The following is an 18,876-nucleotide window of genomic DNA, read 5'->3' as shown; positions in this document are numbered from 1 at the left end:
ATTTCGAAAAAACTCCGTAGATTTTTTCATTAAGGGCAGAGCGTTGTGAGATGTTGATAGTTACGAAAATATTGACGAATAACGAATGATTGTATACATAGAGGACAAGAGTATCTCAATTAATTCTTCTTTCTCCAATATATAGTACTTTTAGGGAGAAAATAAACTAAATAACTGGATATATCTACATAGCTCCGTCAATTCGGCAGAATCCTCCCTGCTTCATTTCATTTAATGAAGATTTAATTAGCTGCTCATTTGGAGCACAAAAATTTCAATTGTTGCCTTTGTAGCAGAAAACTTTTACCAAAGTGAATGCCAGGGCATCTGGAAATTAAATATCAAACGAGGGATTTTTTCGAAAAAAGTTAACCAGGAAAATGAAAAGGAAAAGTAGAAAACTTCTTGATATTAATTAAGCTCCACCTGGAGGAGTGTTTGAAAATGAAAAGCTTAAACTTTTCGCTGAGTTACTTCACCTAAGGAACGAGAGGAAGTTTAATTGAATTTACTGATTGAGTGCTTTGCATTTGATAGGTGATTGAGTATTTAATACTGAAAACTTCCAATTTCACCCTGCGGCCTTGTAGGTACATATAATAGGGCATTGTGAAATGCATCAAATTACAATGGGGCAAGAATAATGCAAGTTGCCTCAAGGTGTAATTTCATTAAATCCGGATAATGCTATTTGACGCATGCTTATTCGGCGATTGAAGATATTTCACTTTAATTAATGTGCCACTAAACTGATGGGCTTGAAATCATGCACACAAGTTTTAAATACTTACAATAAAAAAACACAGTCCACCCTTTGAATTGTTCATAAATGACAGTCTATCGCTGAAACTTCAAATCGGGCTGCGAAATGTCCAGCAATTTTATCAGGAAAATTATAGCTTTCTACAGAACTCATGTACACAGCCCTGCAAACCAATCAAATCTGGATAGAATCCAATAAACAAAGCTCTGCATGTCCTTTTGTGAATATATTCTCAACTGCTATGACCCTTAATATTGTTAATGCTTTTGTGGCCTCTCAGCCACAAGAGACTCTCTTCGAAATTCAATTACAGATACCATAAATTCCAACAACAGTTCCACTAGAATGCAATTCAACTTTTGTCCTTAATAAGGGAAATTCATGACGACATCCTGAATTTATGATACTACACACATCCGAGTCGGATGCAGATCCCATCGCTATGTTGCTTCATAGTTGGGTGAATGTAGGCTCTCGCGTTCTCCGTGCATATATGTATTTTGAAAATATTTTCACAAGTGATCCTGTGGACACTTTATTTTTATAATGGAGTTGTCAGTTAAATTGTTATAAACTGTATCCCCTTGTAATTTTGCAGCCGAACCAATTCGTTGTGTGGCTCCACAATTAATATATTCTTCTCAGAATGATTTTTATGACTCAAGTAATAAAGCGATCATGTCTTTTAAATTAAAGTAAATTATGACTACCGAAAAGAACATCTGATTTGCCACTCTTACGAAATTATAAGGCTTTTCCCCTTCTGATCGGCTCTTAGTGTTTTCCTATAGGTTCTAACTTCATCCAAGACTTCCCAAAGAACCTATATACCCAACTGATCTATTTCATGGCACGACATAGTAATCCTTTTAAAGTTTTGTGTAGAACAAACCCTACCCTTTCCTCATCCCAATATCCACCCAAATAAAGTTAACAATGGTATGTTTTTAGAAATTTACTCGAAAATTTCCTCTAAAGTACAAACTTATCGTAATGTAAGCTACAATGCGAGGTAGTTGATGCGAATTTTAATCTTTGAGTGCAACAGTACTCAAAACTTTCGACACTTTCATGTTCTGTCCGTTAATGCTGATAGAAAAAGTGCGATGGCCCGTCAGACTGAGAACCTTGGTTTTGTCTTCAGTCCCACTCAACCTGCCTCATTTCCATAAATCCAGGGCCATTTGGCAAACAGATGTCATCAGCGTAGTTTGATTGGAGATGTCATCATTTATTGAACTCCTCCACGAAATCCAAACTAAGCAGCACCACCAATAAAAAAGAGCAATAATATCGATGACAGGATGGATGACGGACTCCACTTTCGACCTCAAAATCCTCCAAAATTTTACTTCGGTGCAGCAGTTGACATTTTGCGCCATCATATGCCGCTCTGATAATAGTTATAAGTTTCTGCTCAATGCCCCTCCTGATAACACTCCCTGTTCACGCTCACTGTCGGTCAAGCTTTCGAGATATTCTTTGATACATTCCCCGACTATTTTAGCTATTATCTTTGCGTCAACAGGGAGCACGCAGAAAACTTTCCAATTGTTACAGTCAAAATGGGCGCTCTTCTTTGGAATCTTAATGATCATCGCCTTCTCACATTCTCTGGGAAAGATATCGGGTTTCCCAGATTTCCTTACAAGTGGAAGTAGCAAATATGCAGTAACTGCAGGTGGAGCGATAATTAATTCTGCGGGGAGATCATCAAGCCTAGCGACTTGATTCTGTTTCAATGTGTTGATAACCGGAATGATTCCTCTGGTGTTTGAAAGCACAGTCCGTACCCGCATATCACGTTGACTAGTCATTTCATCTACGAAAGGGGAAATCTCACCGGGTGTAATACGGTTGAGAACTGCAGTGGGGTGTTCTTTCCACCTCTTCAGGTGTTCGTCATCGTGGATGAGTAGTCGATCGAAGATAGCCTTCACAGGGCCGTCAAAAGACTACATTCAAGCTTTTTCGTGATGTGGTATACACCTGTGAAATCATTGCGATTTGCGGCATCTTCCCCTTCCTTGACCAGCGCAACAGTAATTTCTCTCTTGTCACCTCATATACAATACTGAGCTTCTCAAGATTTCACTTGATATTGGATTTCAAGGGGCCCATGCCCGCCATCACTCACAGCAGCCAGTAGAGACATCGATCCCTTCCGTTTATTGATCCACGATTCCGCAGTCAGCGAGATATGACGGCGTAAGCAGCACCTGAGAAAAGAGCGTTTTTGATGGCAGCCTATACTCTCAGGCGGCTTACTTAATATATCTGCCACCCTACCAGCAAGATAGCTCCACCACTATCGAGCCATAAAGTCCAACGGACTTTATGGTAAACTGCGTGCTCGAACAATGTGCAACCCATTGAGAGCCGGTGATCTCCCATCACTATCGTTAGGGTCACCGAGACCGTGCTTGTCCATCACATGTAATAATAATAATATTCGTTTTGACAACAATCCATATTGGATCAGGGCCGTCAAGTGTATTAGATCACTTCAACGCGACGGTACACTACAGTACACTTTAGGAGGCAATGTGGTCAGCATTGCGCTTGCGCGAGATTATTACCCAGATTTGACTCAGGTGCTCATTCACAGCTGAGTGGACTGGTATCCGACATCTAGTCACGATAACAAATCCCTCTACCAATCGCCCTATCAATAATGACCTTCCGCTACAACAGATCAGTGCTCCAACCATCCGGACAACACATGTCATAGCAAGGTATTATCAGAGCCCACCTTGGCATTCAGATCACCCACGATCACAATGTCACCTTCTTTTGGTAGAAAGCATCCTTCTCCAACCCAACGGAAGTCTCCGTTGGTGCATGGTATTGTACAATTGTGATGTTCCGTAACCTGAACCGGAAACCGGAACAGCTGAAGAGAACACTCATTGTGATAGCAGTCGGAAGCAATCCGATGCCGGATTCGCGTCTACTACCACTTTCCAGAGTACAACAGCATATTGCCGTAAGAGGGAGAGAAGTACTCTCCAGAGCTCAACATGGTGTCACAACAGTTGATCATGAGATTATTATGAATTGAGAGATGAATTGCGTTAGATATCAAGAGTAGCACCCAAGCTGATTAATGACCAGACATACTTGCTAGGTATTCGTTACTGCTAAAGATGCTTCGAGCCTTGGGGTATGTGATGCGATTCATTCATAATACAAGGAACCAAATGTCCAAACAACAGGCCTTTTAACGCACAAGGAAATGCAAACCGGAAAACTGGATGCATGCTTCTCTCTCAGAAACATTCATTCCAACCTGAAATCGAAGCATTACGACGGAGGGTAAACATCTCGCATGATAGTAAGATCAACATGCTCAATCCATGGTTAGATGCTGATGGAATTTTCAGAGTAGGGGAAGACTGGAACATACACCTTAAAGCGGTAAGGCGAAACATCGGTTGGCATCGCTGAAAGTGCTTTTAGTAAACTAATTGTCAAGTAAAATCACTTAAAAACGTTACGCGGTCAAGTACAGTTAATTCTTACGACAAGAATTTTAGATTATTAATGCATTACCCTTAGTTAAACGAATACTGCATCAATGCTTGACGAATTGCCATTGCCATTTTCACTTGCTTGGCTACTAAATTATTTCATCTAGAAGCCGTCAGTGATCTATCGGCCGGCATACATAGCAGCACTTCGACGAGGGAAATGTCGCACAATATGCAGTAATTGCGGCAGTAACTTTGCTACTGACAACGAGCTGAAAAAGGCATTTCCTGAAGTGACAAAAACCTGTGAAGAGTACATTATCAATGAAGAAATACAATGGAAGTACATCCCTCCCGGTAGTCCACATTTCGGTGGTCCATGAAAAGCTGCAATAAAATCCACGAAACGGCATTTAGTAAAGGCTATCAGTTAACAACTTTTCAACATCGAAGAACTATATACTTTGTTGGCGCAGATGAAGGTTTGTTTTAATTGACTACCTTTATGTGAAGTGAGCAGACTATGAAGCTTTAGCTCCTGATCATTTTCTAACCGGAAATCATCGATTCGATATTTAGGCCTCTTACAACAACGGCCAAAATGGAATACTACTACCCCGACCCGCAAGTTCGGGGATTTTTTGTTAGTGAAACACGGCAGTGGTCATTAGCTAAAATCGTTGAAGCACATCCTGATACGGACAGAAAAATACATGTCGTATTTGGCAAGCTACATGATAAGATAACCCGGTGAGTCTTCACGAAAATTTGTCGTTTACCATTTGAAAATTTAAACTACCCTTTATATGAAGCCATGCCAAAAGTCAGTTTATAAACAAGTCGGAATATCGGAAGCTCGCGCTTCAGGTATAAAGGTTTTGTGTTCATCTTATGTAAGAAACTTCAACGCATAGATATTACGCTCACCCTGAACAAACAAACTGCCTATTTCCGAATACTGTACACATATATGAACATTATTACATACATACACGATCAATTTGATCGTGCCCATATTTCCGATTTACTTCTTATATCTATCTAATAAGGATAGGAGAATACAACTTTGAGACCGTTGACAATTTCTCCTACCTAGGGTCGAAAATCACAACCGATAACAACTACGATGATGAAATCCGCGCACGGTTGTTGTCAGCCAACAGAGCCTATTTCAGCTTACAAAGACTGTTCCGCTCGAAACGTCTCACCGTAGGGTCAAAGCTCTTACTGTAAAAGACTATGATCTTGCCAGTCCTCGTGTATTCCTCGGAAAATTGAGTTCTTAGCAAGAAAAATTGCGAACTCTTGACCGCGTTCGAGAGAAGAATCCTCCGAAGAATTTTTGGCCCCCTACATGACGATGGACGATTCCGTAACCTACACAATGACGAAATCTATGAGCGATACCATGACCGTCCGGTTGTTGATAAAATCCGGCTCAATAGGTTACGGTGGCCGGGTCACTTAATCCGTATGGATGAAAATGATCCCACCCGAAAAGTCTATAAGGGCAATATCTATGGTAGAAAAAGAAGACGAGGCAGACCCTGCCTAAGATGGAGCGATGGCGTGGGCCAGGACGCCAGACAGCTTTTAGAGATATCGAATTGGTGGACCTCGGCGCAAAACCGGGATGTCTGGAGTTCCTAATTAAGGCAGGCCTAGACCGGATACCGGTTGTTGCGCCGTTCATGATGATGATGATGATCTATCTGAATTAGGCACTATCTGCAAAGTTCATTAGCACGTATATACTATATACCTACATACATACATGTCTCGTTGGAGTAATTGATATTTATATACAAATGACTAAAAAACTAAAACAAAATAATTCTCTGCGACCCAATTCATAAGAACTCATTTCGTTGTGGTATTGACGAATTGACATGTGACGATGACGTCATGCAGGTTGTAGAGTGCACTAAATTCACAAAAAATGGTAAAGTTTTATCCCCTATAACTTTGTTAATAATAGTTGGATTTTCTTCAAACTCGAGCAAATTGTTCATTATGTTCTTCATTACACGCATGTCTAAAATGTGGAAATATACTATTATTAACCTTATTTGTGCCGATATCGGAACCAGATATATTTTGAGGCCTAGCTTTCGTAGAGATGCACCACCGTGATATTTTTCAGATTTTTCGGTTGAATAGGTTCTGAGAACGGGACCTGTTACACTTTTTTGATGGTCATATTTTGAGCCCTCACTCCCCTATGTTTCACATAATATCAAATATGGAACCAGTTTCAAAAAGTACTAATTGAGACCTTTCATTTGATATCCCACATGGATACATTCTGTGAAAAAAAAATTTGCACCTTCCATTCATATGTATCGGGAGCCCCATTAAACTTACCGCCAAATGGGGAAACCCGATTACATACTCTCACCAATTTTCATGACAATCGGTGTAGTTGTTTCCGAATAAATCGGGTGTGATAGACAGACAGACAGACAAACAAACAGACAGACAGACCTGTGAGGAGTGGCCAGATCTCCCATCAGGCCCGACCCCAGCTGGCGGATTGGGGCATACCTATTGATGTGTAAATATGTGTTCATGCACTTTTCTTTTCTGACTGTGCATGGTGCATTGTGCCCAGAGGTGGCGGCGAGGAAGATGAGGCAGCAACCCTATCGGCCAGACCAAAACCAAGTCGCCGAGGAGAACCTTCATAGTGGTGGCACCGGGAGACGCGGTAATCACTTTGGTTTGTCGGCCGTGATTCAGTAGGCGAATGTTCCAAAGGCCTAATCAGGGCGATCAGACCCGAGTCTGCACGGGGACTCATCTGAAGTGGCAAATTGGTCACGAAACCTTACCAGGGGTATACTGGTACCATGGGAACCGGGAAAGCCCCTGGACTCACATACTTCGGGTGAACTCCTGTTGTATGTGAGGGCAGCTCGGTTATTTGCGGTTGGCCCTCCTAGTGGGAGTTTCATGGTGGTTGTGGTTATGCTCAAGCGAGAAGAGACTTTCGGGCCTCGACGTGGTGTTGCGTATCAACACGGGTGCTGTACTCCATAGTTCGGTAGACATTTAGGTAATTTTTGCATCCACCAGTATGAATGCTAAGCCATGCACTTGCTATAGACTGGTACCGTTGTTGCTTATCTCAGCGGGGCTCTGATTGTGGTCACAAAATCAATCCGTGTCTTAAGAGGACCGTAGGATCAAGTCTCACGACAGGTGCCTACGTAAAACACCATGGGCTTCACCGACTGTGCTAGTGTTTGCTCATCTCTAATGGGCGGACCAAAATGGCTATGGGAAGGATACCCAGAACATAAAACCACCATGGAAGACGAGAGAAGGAGGAAACTTACGGTGCAGGGGCTCGGAACTCCAGTACCGGCGGCTTTTGGGAGTGAGCGAGCGGGCTCCTGGTCGTCGATATCCCTCGACCGCAGTGTCTCGGTGGTGGACAACTTGGCCACCTTGGCCTATAATGCTACAAGTGATTTGGACCTGGAGAAGGAGGTATTCAAGCAAAGTACGACTTTACCGAGAACACCGATAACAAGACCAAACAAAGATGAACGAAAAGCAGCTTTTTGGACAACAAAAACCGTGACAACACCCACCGCACATGTTCAAGATGCTCGACAGCAGGAGGTGCTCCAGGAACAAGGAAGAGATCCATTTAAAAGAAGCTCATCAACTTTGAGATCTCCACCAATGCCAAAGACGATGAAGGATAAAGTACAGGCCAAAAGTGAAGGACCATGTAAAAGGAGTAACCCTGCCGGGACTAATAGGGAGCAGAGTACCGATCCGGAGGAATTACCCTTCACCCAGCTTGGGGCAAAAATAGTTGAGCTGTCCGAGTTTATCAAGGACAAGCACAACGTGCACCAAGCCATAAAAAATATGGTGAGGGCTATTAGAGTCCTCTATAATAGATCACAGATGGAGGAAAAGAATAATAAGAACACGCCGAACCCCGCTGTGCCAACAGTATCACAAGCGACCCAAGTGACGCCTAACCGTACTACCATCGAATCCCAACGAAATAAGCGAGTACGTGAAAAAGAGGGGGATCCTTTAAATAATCAGCAGGCGCCTAAGAGAAAAAAAGGTGGACAGGACATCCTGAAAATCAACACCAACAGCTCAGAAGGAGGAAGCCCAAAACGAACGAAAACGATGGATGGACTAAAGTTACCAACAAAAAAGCGAAACAAAAAGCAAAAGTGCGAACTCGTCCAGATGCGATTGTTATCTCCAGTAAGGGCAATCTGTCCTACGCGGAGATACTCAAAGAGGTCAAAGCTGATCCCGACCTAAAAGATCTGAGCGGAAATGTGAACAGAATCCGAAGAACCCAGAAAGGGGATCTCATGTTCGAGCTGAAAAGATCCAGCGGTGGCAAAACTGATGACTTTCGAACTCAAGTGAAAAACTCACTTGGGGAGAATGCCGCATTGCGTGCCCAAAAACATGAGATCTATATACAATGTAAGGATCTCGATGAAGTTACATCGAAAGGAGAAATTTGCACTGCTCTGAAGGAGCAATTCAAGTTGAAAGAACTTACCGAGGAGTCTGTTGTCGGTCTACGGAAAGTCTATGGTGGCACTCAAACGGCCACCATACGAGTGCCAGCGGAGGCAGCGCAGATGTTGTTAGCTCCCGGAAGGGTTCGGATTGGATGGATTGTCTGCCGTTTAGGGGAGCAAACTTCACTAAAGAAGCGCTTTATGTTTGGGCACTTCGCGAAGGCATGCACCAGCAGCGTTGATCGGTCCGATCGATGCAGAAGGTGTGGGGAGAAAGGCCATATTGCCAGAGAGTGCAATAGGGACCCTAAATGTCTATTGTGCGAAGTAAAAGAGGGACAGGATAACCGGCATATTGCCGGAAGTGGTAAATGTCCGGAATTTAGCAAGGCGCTCACTGCAACGAGAAAATGGGGTTTATTCAAATAAACCTCAATCATTGCAGGGTCGCTCAGGATTTACTTGAGCAGACCACGTTCGAATCTAAGATGGAAGTTGCCATCATAAGTGAACCGTATAGAAACCGTCACGGTGGCGTATGGGTCACAGATTCGACTGGTGGAGCGGCGATATGGGCTTGTGGTCGACAGGCCATACAATGTACTGCAAGTCAGGCAGCCGATGGCTTTGTGTGGGCGAAAATAAGTGGTTTATATGTATACAGCTGCTACGCCCCACCAAGTTTGACACTGGCTGAATTCGAGCAAATGCTTAATAATCTTGTTCTCGACGCAAGGGGACAAAGTCCAAAGGTGATTGCTGGTGATTTCAATGCTTGGGCCCTAGAGTGGGGTAGCAGAGAATCAAATGCTGAGGGGCGCAGTCTATTAGAGGCTTTTGCGCAGATGGACATAGTTTTGGCTAACGAAGGTGCTGTAAACACCTTCCAGAAAGGGGGGTCAGGCTCGGTTGTAGACCTGACCTTTGTCAGCACTTCGCCGACGCGTGGTATGTCCTGGTGCGTCAGCGAACGCTACACCCACAGCGATCACCAGGCAATCTTCTTTGAGACATATGTCGAGCCTCAGGGCAAAGAGCTATCATGCCCGAAACCGAAAAAGGTTACAGGCTGGTCTGCAAAATCTTTGAATGAGCAGACCTTCATACAGGTGTGGTTAGATCAACCTGATAAAGGAGGCGCCTCTACGGAAAGAGTCGTCCATCTGGCTCAATGCATTGCCAAAGCATGTGACGCGTCTATACCTAGGAGGTGCTCATTCCCCCGTAGAAGACCAAACTACTGGTGGAATGATGAACTGACCGGTCTTCGATCAGCCTGCCACCGAGCCAGAAGAGCGGCTCAGAGGGCGGTAGGTAGAGTCGATCAGGGGCAGAAAGAGTGTGCCTATAAGGCAGCCCGCAAAACCCTCAAGCTCGCCATCCAGCGAAGCAAGGCGAAATGCTTTAAGGAGCTCTGCTCAGAAGCGGTTATAAACCCGTGGGGGAGTGCTTCTAGAATAGTGATGGGACGATTCAGAGGCCGCTCCTCTCCACAGATCACGTGTCCCACCTTCTTACTGAAAATCATCCAGGGGTTATTTCCCCAGCAAGAGGAGATCACCGACATATTCCAACCATCTCTGAATGTGACGGCAATTCCTCCAGTCACCAGGGACGAACTGCTGGAGATCTCCGGCAGAATAGGAGACAATAAAGCGCCGCGCCTGGACAGAGTACCGAATAATGCCCTTAAGCTTGCCGTGAAATCCAGGCCGGACTTGTTCACTGAGTTGTTCGAAGCGTGCATGTCCGGAGGAATATTTATTTAGCGGCATGGAAGCGACTGAAGTTGGTGCTTCTGCCTAAGCCTGGTAAACCTCCAGGTGAACCATCCTCATACCGACCAATATGTCTTTTGGACACGGTGGGGAAAATGTTAGAGCGGGTAATCTATAATAGATTACTCCCAGTTGTTGAGAGCCAAGGCGGCCTTTCAAATCGGCAGTATGGGTTCCGAAAAGCCAGATCAACCATTGATGCCATCAAATTGGTTACTGGCTTAGCCGAAGGTGCAATTCACGGAAAGGGTAGTACCAGCAAATATTGCGTGGTAGTAACCCTGGATGTGAAAAATGCATTAAATTCGGCCAATTAGAATCTAATACGCAAATACCTAGCGAAGGTTGGTATTCCCGCCTATCTGGCTGCTATCGTCGATAGTAACTTAACTGAAAGGAGGCTCTGGTATGACACTGATGACGGACCCCAGGAGTATGTTGTTTCCACGGGTGCCCCACAGGGCTCCGTATTGGGCCCACTACTGTGGAACATCATGTACAACGATGTTCTTAATATTCCCCTTCCGGAGGAAGCCACAGTGGTGGGTTACGCTGACGACATAGCAGTGGTTGTTGTCGCAAAGCATCTTGAAGATGCTGAGTTATACTCAAGTGAGGCAATCAGTGCTGTCAAATGCTGGTTTGAGAGCTCTGGTTTGACGCTTGCGGAGGAAAAAACAGAAGCGGTCCTCATGACGATACGCCGGAAAAGAAATTACGCCTGTGTTAGAATCGGGAATCATATCATCACTTCCAAGCCGACCATCAAATACTTGGGGGTGGTGATAGACAGGAAGCTCAGCTATAAGCAACACGTACAGTATATTTGTGATAAATCATCCACTGCTAGTATGGCCCTGGCGAGGATGATACCGAACGTGGGAGGACCACGGCATACCTCTAGGTTGCTTATAGCCAGGGTGGTGACCTCAATCATGCTCTATGCAGTTTGGAGCGAGGCATTGCGGATGCGAGTTAACACTAGCAAACTGAATGCAGTCTACAGGAGGACAGCTTTGAGGGTATGCTCTGCCTTCAGGACTGTCTCAGATGATGCAGCATTCGTCATCTCTGGAATGATGCCGGTTGACATCTTGGCAGATGAGATGACGAATATATACAATGCGAAGCCAATCTCTCCCTTATCGCAGACGAAGAACGCTGAGAGGGAGAGATCCATAAATAGATGGCAAGAGCGGTGGGAACGCTCGGGAAAGGGTCGGTGGACTCACAGGCTCATTCCTGCCTCAGGAGTGGTTGGAGAGACGACACGGTGAGATTAATTATAATCTCACCCAGTTTCTCACAGGACATGGAGGCTATCTCCAATACCTTCACAGGTTTAAATTGGCGGAGTCCCAGAAGACCCAGAGCATGTATTCTTCCACTGCCCGAGATTTGTGGAAGAAAGGAGGAATCTAGAGGAGACTCTAGGACCTAGGTGCTGGTACCAGAAAATCTGGTCCATGGTCGCATCTATTCAAGATAAATTGCAAAAGGCAGAGGAAAGGAGAAAAGCGCGGTCACGTCCGCCGCGTATAGAAGAAATGGGATTAAGCTAGAGTGAGCTGACTTCGCCCCGTGATGTAATACCTTATGGTGGTTCCGCGGGGCAGGGAGGGAGTCGGGATTGGTTTTAGTGGGTAAAAATCCCACACGCTGGTGTGTCCAGACCAGTGTCTTTTGAAGATTTCCACCTCCTCAAAAAAAAAAAAGACAGACCGACAAACGGACAGACAGACACCGTCTCGATTCTAATAAGGTTTTGTTCCACACACGTTGTGAATGGAGGGTGCAATTCTTTTTTGACAGAATGTAGCCATGTGGGGTATCAAATCAAAGATCCCAGTTAGTACTTTTCGAAACTGGTTCAATATTCGACATTGGGTGAAACATAGGGGAGTGAGGGCTCAAAATATAATCCCCAAAAAGTGTAACAGGTGTCGTTCTCAGAACTTATCCAACCGAAAAATCTGAAAAAAATCACAGTAGTGCATCTCTGCCAAATCTAGGTCTCAAAATATATCCGGTCCCGATATCTGCACAAATAAAGTTAATAATAGTATATTTCCACATTTTAGAAATTTACCCGGCATCCCGCCTTAGTTCATCCCAGAGTAGCGTGCGTGTAATGAAGAACATAAGGCAAATTTGGTCAAGTTTGAAGAAGGTCCAACCATTATTAACAAAGTTATAGGGGGTACAACTTTCCATTTTTTGTGAATTTCGTGCACTCTACAACCTGCATGACGTCATACATCATCACACATCAATTCGTCAATACCACAACGAAATGAGTTCTTATGAATTTTTAGTTATTTGTCAACCCGACATGTGTGTATGTAGGTATATAATATATGCGTGCTAATGAACTTTGCGGGTAGTGCCTAGTTCAAATAGATATAAGAAGTAAATCGGAAACAGGCAGTTTGTTTGGTTAGGGTGAGCGTAATATCTATGGCTGTAATATGTATGTATGTCTCGTAGTTTGGAAAAATATGAAGGGTTATGTTGGATTTGTAGCTATATACGGATAGAAAAATGTGCGTTAAAGTTTCTTACATAAGATGAACACAAAACCTTTATACCCGAAGCGCGAGCTTCCAGTATTCCGACTTGTTAATATATTGAGCATACGTAACAGTTTTTCCAGACCGATTTTCTCGCCCATTATTGAAGTTCGTAGCACCTCGAAGAAATTTTTCAAGTGCACATCGTGTAACGAAAAAATAAATGACTTTTTAACGTGTGGAATATACCACGATTCCCAAACTAGGATTATTAAATAAATACTTTTTTGTAAATTTTGTTTTTTCGCGGCTTCAAAAATGCTTAATGCATCAAAAAAGTGGCTGATGAATTTTGATTAGCCTAGATTGCGAACCGTAGAAACATGCTCTGAATGGATCCTGAAAAAGTGAAAGAATTTCATTGGAGAGATTTTGAGCTATGATGGTTTCCGATTTTCAATATGCAGTTTCGAGAAAAACGCATTTAAAAGTTAGAATGCGATTATCAATTATAAATTCGTAACTGACTAATAATCTTCTACACCTAGTTCCTGAACTTGCGGTTTCTTCAAAAAAGCATGTAAAGTCTTGGGTTCAAATCTCGATCTTTTAGCGAAGTCATCTGAACGTCGTTCAGACCAGCAAATTCGCGCTTCATTAGGGCTGTGGACATAAACCAGACATACGGCAATTTACCTGTTTAATACTGTGGTATCCAAACTACAAGGAATATCGAAAATTTACTTTTCCCAAATATCTAGATGCAATTGATGCCAAAAAAATTGAAACACGGAATTCGACACACGGGATGACCCCTTAAAAGCGCTAATTAAAATTGGTTCGGATGAATCTATGTATCGTAGCACGATCCACATCCCATAGCAAAACTCTTGGGGTTCGTAGCTCTATTACCCAGAAGATTGGCATTATGAGAAAGCTTCATTGCATGACAGTGACGGACGGCCTAAAGTACCAACTGATTACCCGTTACACTGAAGTTCCCTCACAACAGAGGGAATGGGTACAGAGGCCATTGATCCAAGGAAACCGCACTTTCAATAGGTAAGCACAGTAGCAAATTATAGAAACGCCGCAATTGGGTCTCAATAGTACTTGTACTCAAAAAGTGAATAGGAGGTAAATAAGTGGTTGGCAAAAGGGTTTGGCTGCACTGGGGAAAGTGAAAAGTTGGTACGGATTGATGTTATTCGATAGATTCATTGACAATGTGATCGAAGCATTGGTGGCGAATATGAAGAATGCAACGGTGAGCTTAAAGGGAAGGGTTGACAAGACTCTCCACATTTCCGGGAGTATTTTGTAGTTGGATTGGGGTTTATTGGGTAGTTTTTCCAAGATGCGGGATGCGTTTGTGAAGGTTCTTGACATAGAGGGTTGATGTTTTGGCGGATTGACCTGTCAAAGTGAATTTTGTCACCTAAGGGTTCGTTTATAATTGATATCATCAAGGTGATCATTAGGGAGCGAAAATAGATTGCGGTAGCTAAGGGAACGAAATGGGGTCAGCTCGTTGCTAAGTTGATGAATTACCTCAATTTATTGACTAACTGTTCGGTCTATGGTATGGTCGAAAATGGTTTTATTGGAAGGAACACGGAGTGGGGAAATTTGGATTTGAAAATTCAGTTAATTAATTTCCATGTCGCCTTCTGCAAGTTGAAAACCAAGGATGATTGAGTTTCGCAAGAGGTAAAGGTACTTTAATAGAGTTGGGGCTAGTGGTAGTTGGTTGCATAGGAATTTATCATAAATGAGGATTGTCGCACCGCCGCAGACACTGGTTTCGCACAAAAGTACCATGTGTGGAATTTGCTCACCAAGAAATAATCCGTGCCACCGAGCTCAGCCATGCGAACGCATGGAAATATGAATTTGATATATTTGTAATATTTGCCGCTTGGGATAAGGTGGGAGCTGTGTTGGCACTTCCAAAGGCATCTACGAAGGACACAGACCGTGCGATAGATAGAAGTGCCGCATGCTCGGTTGTCTTAGAGTGTACACAGTGTCACTGTACTGTCAAGTTCTCATTATCTGATATTATTCATATAAACTATACATGCTACTTTACGAATCCAATGTTTTGACATTTGACCAACCGATATACCTTAACTTTCGAAACTTTTTCAGCACTGAACCCCCGTTCACACCAGTAAAAGTATATCATACAAGGGTTTTGTATATTGCCTCACAATGTTGTTCATTCAAATTTCGACTAAACTAACGTTTCAAATTTCAAACCGCTCTGGAAAATAAATTTCGAAAAACTTTATATTACAGAAAGTATTATATATGAGCAAGTAGTTGAAAACCACTAAACTCTGGTGATCACGAAGTAGACACTGTTCAATTAATCTTTCCTTCAATCGAACTCTAACATAAAACGAATCCTATTTAAAGGGCCAATATACAACTAAGAATTTGCCAACTCGTTATTAAATGGAAGACGATATTCACTTATTACAAAATATTCGTTTTAAAGTTTTCCTTCTACTTAGCGAAGTTTCGTAGTTCAAAGCCTGGAAACTTTGTCTATGCAATCTTTTACATTTAATCTCTTCAGAGGATGTTCGATTGTCCAATTCATGAATGGAATTGGTTGGAGTAACATCGGAAACTAGACTATGATCGACCTTCCATCCTAACTCTTATCCAGACGGTGGGAACTCTCAACTATGAAGATAGAAACTATTCCCTCTTAGATGGAAAGTTTTTTAATAACGTCGTTTGCGACTTTTGCGAATCTTCTGCTAAAAGGTCTTATTGAATAGTTTTGTCGGGTGCCTTGGTTTATAGATTTTCTAAAAGTTCCCATCTTTAAGCAATGTATTTGTGTAGTGTTGTATCTTATTAATTTGATGATTGAAACGAAATTAGCAGCTGAATTATTTCTTATTTATAAAAATTTAATGTAAATATTTGTTTGAAACTAATAAATATGGAATGATTACAGAGCAATTTTGAATGGACCCTGACATTTAAAAATGTGCAAAAGAAAATAAAAACAATATCAAAACAAGTGAGGACACGGGAAACTTCAGATGAAATTTGTACAAAATTGACACCTTCGACCTATTATACCTCTGTCAGTAATGGTGCAATTTCCACCAAACTTGGTAGCATCATGCTCTATAGTATATCCTATATTACTGCAAGTCGATAGTTCTAGGATGAAGCTAAGGGGGTTCCCAGCGAATTTCTAGAAAATATATTTTTAGCAAATATGGTCATATACTATTATTTACCTTATTTAAACAAGTATCGACATAGATATAGCCTATATACTATGTTCATGGACCACCACATTTCTTTTTAGATATTTTTGTCGGGTTGTTTCTGAGGACGATTAAAGTAACTAACCCCTTCCGGACCCCCGCACTCGTCCCTTTTGCAACCAATGTCAAAACTAATACCGGTTTCGAATAGTACTAACCGTTGTTATGATTCATAGGTCCCACAGGAGATCATATCTGGGACAGGCTTCGAGGGTTCGTTCTACTGCCTCGAAGAAGGTATTCTTTTCCGGCTCTGCAGTCTCCTCTGTAGGGGCGTGAATTTCTAAATTTGCCTCACAAGTGCAGAAGGCATAACCGTTCGCTTATGTTTTCAAATCCGATAACAACGGGTTTTATTTATTGGCTGACTAAGAAGCCTACACCGGACACATGGTCTACTGAATAGCCGCTATAATATATGGTACTCTTCTCCACGAAACCGATCCCTGTCCAACGCATCTCCTGCAATGCTGTTACGTCAGCCCTATATTGGGACAGGGTATCGGCTAGTTGCTTGGCAGCTCCATCTCGGGACAGGTAACGCACCTTCCATGAGAAAATGCGCAAATCGTTATTACGTTGTCGCTGCCGGTTTCGTCGTTGTGTTATCGGTCCAGCCCGAGGCTCCTGTTGTGGCTTCGTAATAAGTTGTTTTCCGTGTAAGGTTGTTAGCCCCACCCAACCCCCAACCTCGAGGACCAGCTGGTTCAATTTGTCCCGTTTTTAGTCGCGGGAGACTCGCCTTCATCCTTAGATCAAATGATTTATTTAAATCACTTTCTAAAAAATAGAGGATAATGGAATTTTTAACTATGTGACACGGAGCTGTCATGGACTCATCGTTCCTCACATCTTTTTCTTTTTCTTCAATCTTTGTCCAGTTTACAAGCTGAGTCGGCTCGTCGTGATCGGTTTCGCCATTTTGTTTTATCAAATTCCTGATCTGGATTTAATCGCGAGGTCTTTGAATTCCCATTCAGCGTATCAAATCACCGTTGTTTCAGCCGGCCTTTTGGTCGCTTACTATTCACTTCGGCCTTCAGACCTATATTGGCAAGTGAATTCTTGTTAGCGTGAATTACATGACCATAGCATCGAAGACGCCTCACTCGTAGTTTTCCCACGATCGGGGTAATCCCCTATACAGATTGCGGATATCCTCATTTCGTATGTACTCAAATCGTGTCACGCCTCTAGTCCAAAGCAACATGCCGTTCATTGTCTTTTATAGTCGGCCAACATTGAGAATTATAGAGAGCGGTAGACGGACGACATTGCGGTAAATTTTAGATTTGAGACTTTCGCTGATACGTCGATCACAAAGAACACCAGTTGTGGAATGCCACTTCATCTAGGTTGCGTAAGTGCGTTAAGCAATTTCATAACGCAGTTCTCCATTGGCTGATAGCATTGACCCGAGATATTTAAATCGCTCTGTTCTGGGCAGGTTAATGCCATTGACAGAATTGTGCGATTTAAGTATCTCGAGTCAATTCTATCAGCCAATGGAGAACTGCGTTATACTTCTCACATAGAGAAACACAAGAATGGTAGACGTAAGAATATTCTGAAGTAATCGTTTTATTTTCGCTAATATTTTCAAGTTACGTTTACTTTGTCATTTTTAAGGTCTTGTGTAAACACAAAACATTATTAAAATCGAGTGTTTAGAATCGAGTCGATGTATGTCTGTATGTCTGTCTGTCACACCCGATTTATTCGGAAACGGATAAACCGATTGTCACGAAAATCGGTAGGAGCGTGTGACCTGTTGTTCCCTTTACATGCAGCAAGTGGCGCCATTTTCTGTTAAGTTTAAGGAGGGCTCCCGTACATGTGAATGGAGAAGGCAAATTTTTTTTTTCATAAAATGTGGCGATGCCAAATGAAAGGACTCAATTAGTACTTTCCGAAACTTCTTCCATATTAGATATCGGGTAAAACATAGGGGAGCGGGGGCTCAAAATATGACCTTCAAAGAGTGTAGCAGGTCTCGTTCTCAGAACCTATCCAATCGAAAAATCTGAAAAAAATCACACATCTAGGCCTCAAAATACATCCGGTTCCGATTTAGCGGGAAGCCACCCTTAAGTTGATGTTAGGACTACAAAATTTTGCGTAAAAGACGACATAAAGCACAATTTGGTCAAGTTTGAAGAAATTCCAACTATTATTAACAAAATTATAAGGAGTGAAACTTCGTAATTTGCTACAACGTGTATGACGTCATCATCACATATCAATTCGTCAATACCACAACAAACTCAGCTGAATGACTGGGGGGTCACAAAGAAACATTTTATTTTGACCTTTGGGTCATTTGTATATCAATATCAATTGCTCCAGAGAGACATATGTTTGTATATACGTATATATACGTGCTAATGAAATTTGCGGATAGTGAATCCGGATAGATATATTGGTACATTAAACCAGTGGTGCATGAAATAAACCGGAAATATAGGTACGTTTAATTTATATGCGTGCATGGATATGTACAGTATTCGGAAATAGGCAGTTTGTTTGTTTAGAGTGAGGATGATATCTA

Source organism: Hermetia illucens, chromosome 4 (assembly GCF_905115235.1).
Source record: "Hermetia illucens chromosome 4, iHerIll2.2.curated.20191125, whole genome shotgun sequence".
Taxonomy (NCBI): Eukaryota; Metazoa; Arthropoda; class Insecta; order Diptera; family Stratiomyidae; genus Hermetia; species Hermetia illucens.
The sequence above is the reverse complement of the archived record's forward strand: the minus strand, read 5'-3'. Positions refer to the sequence as shown.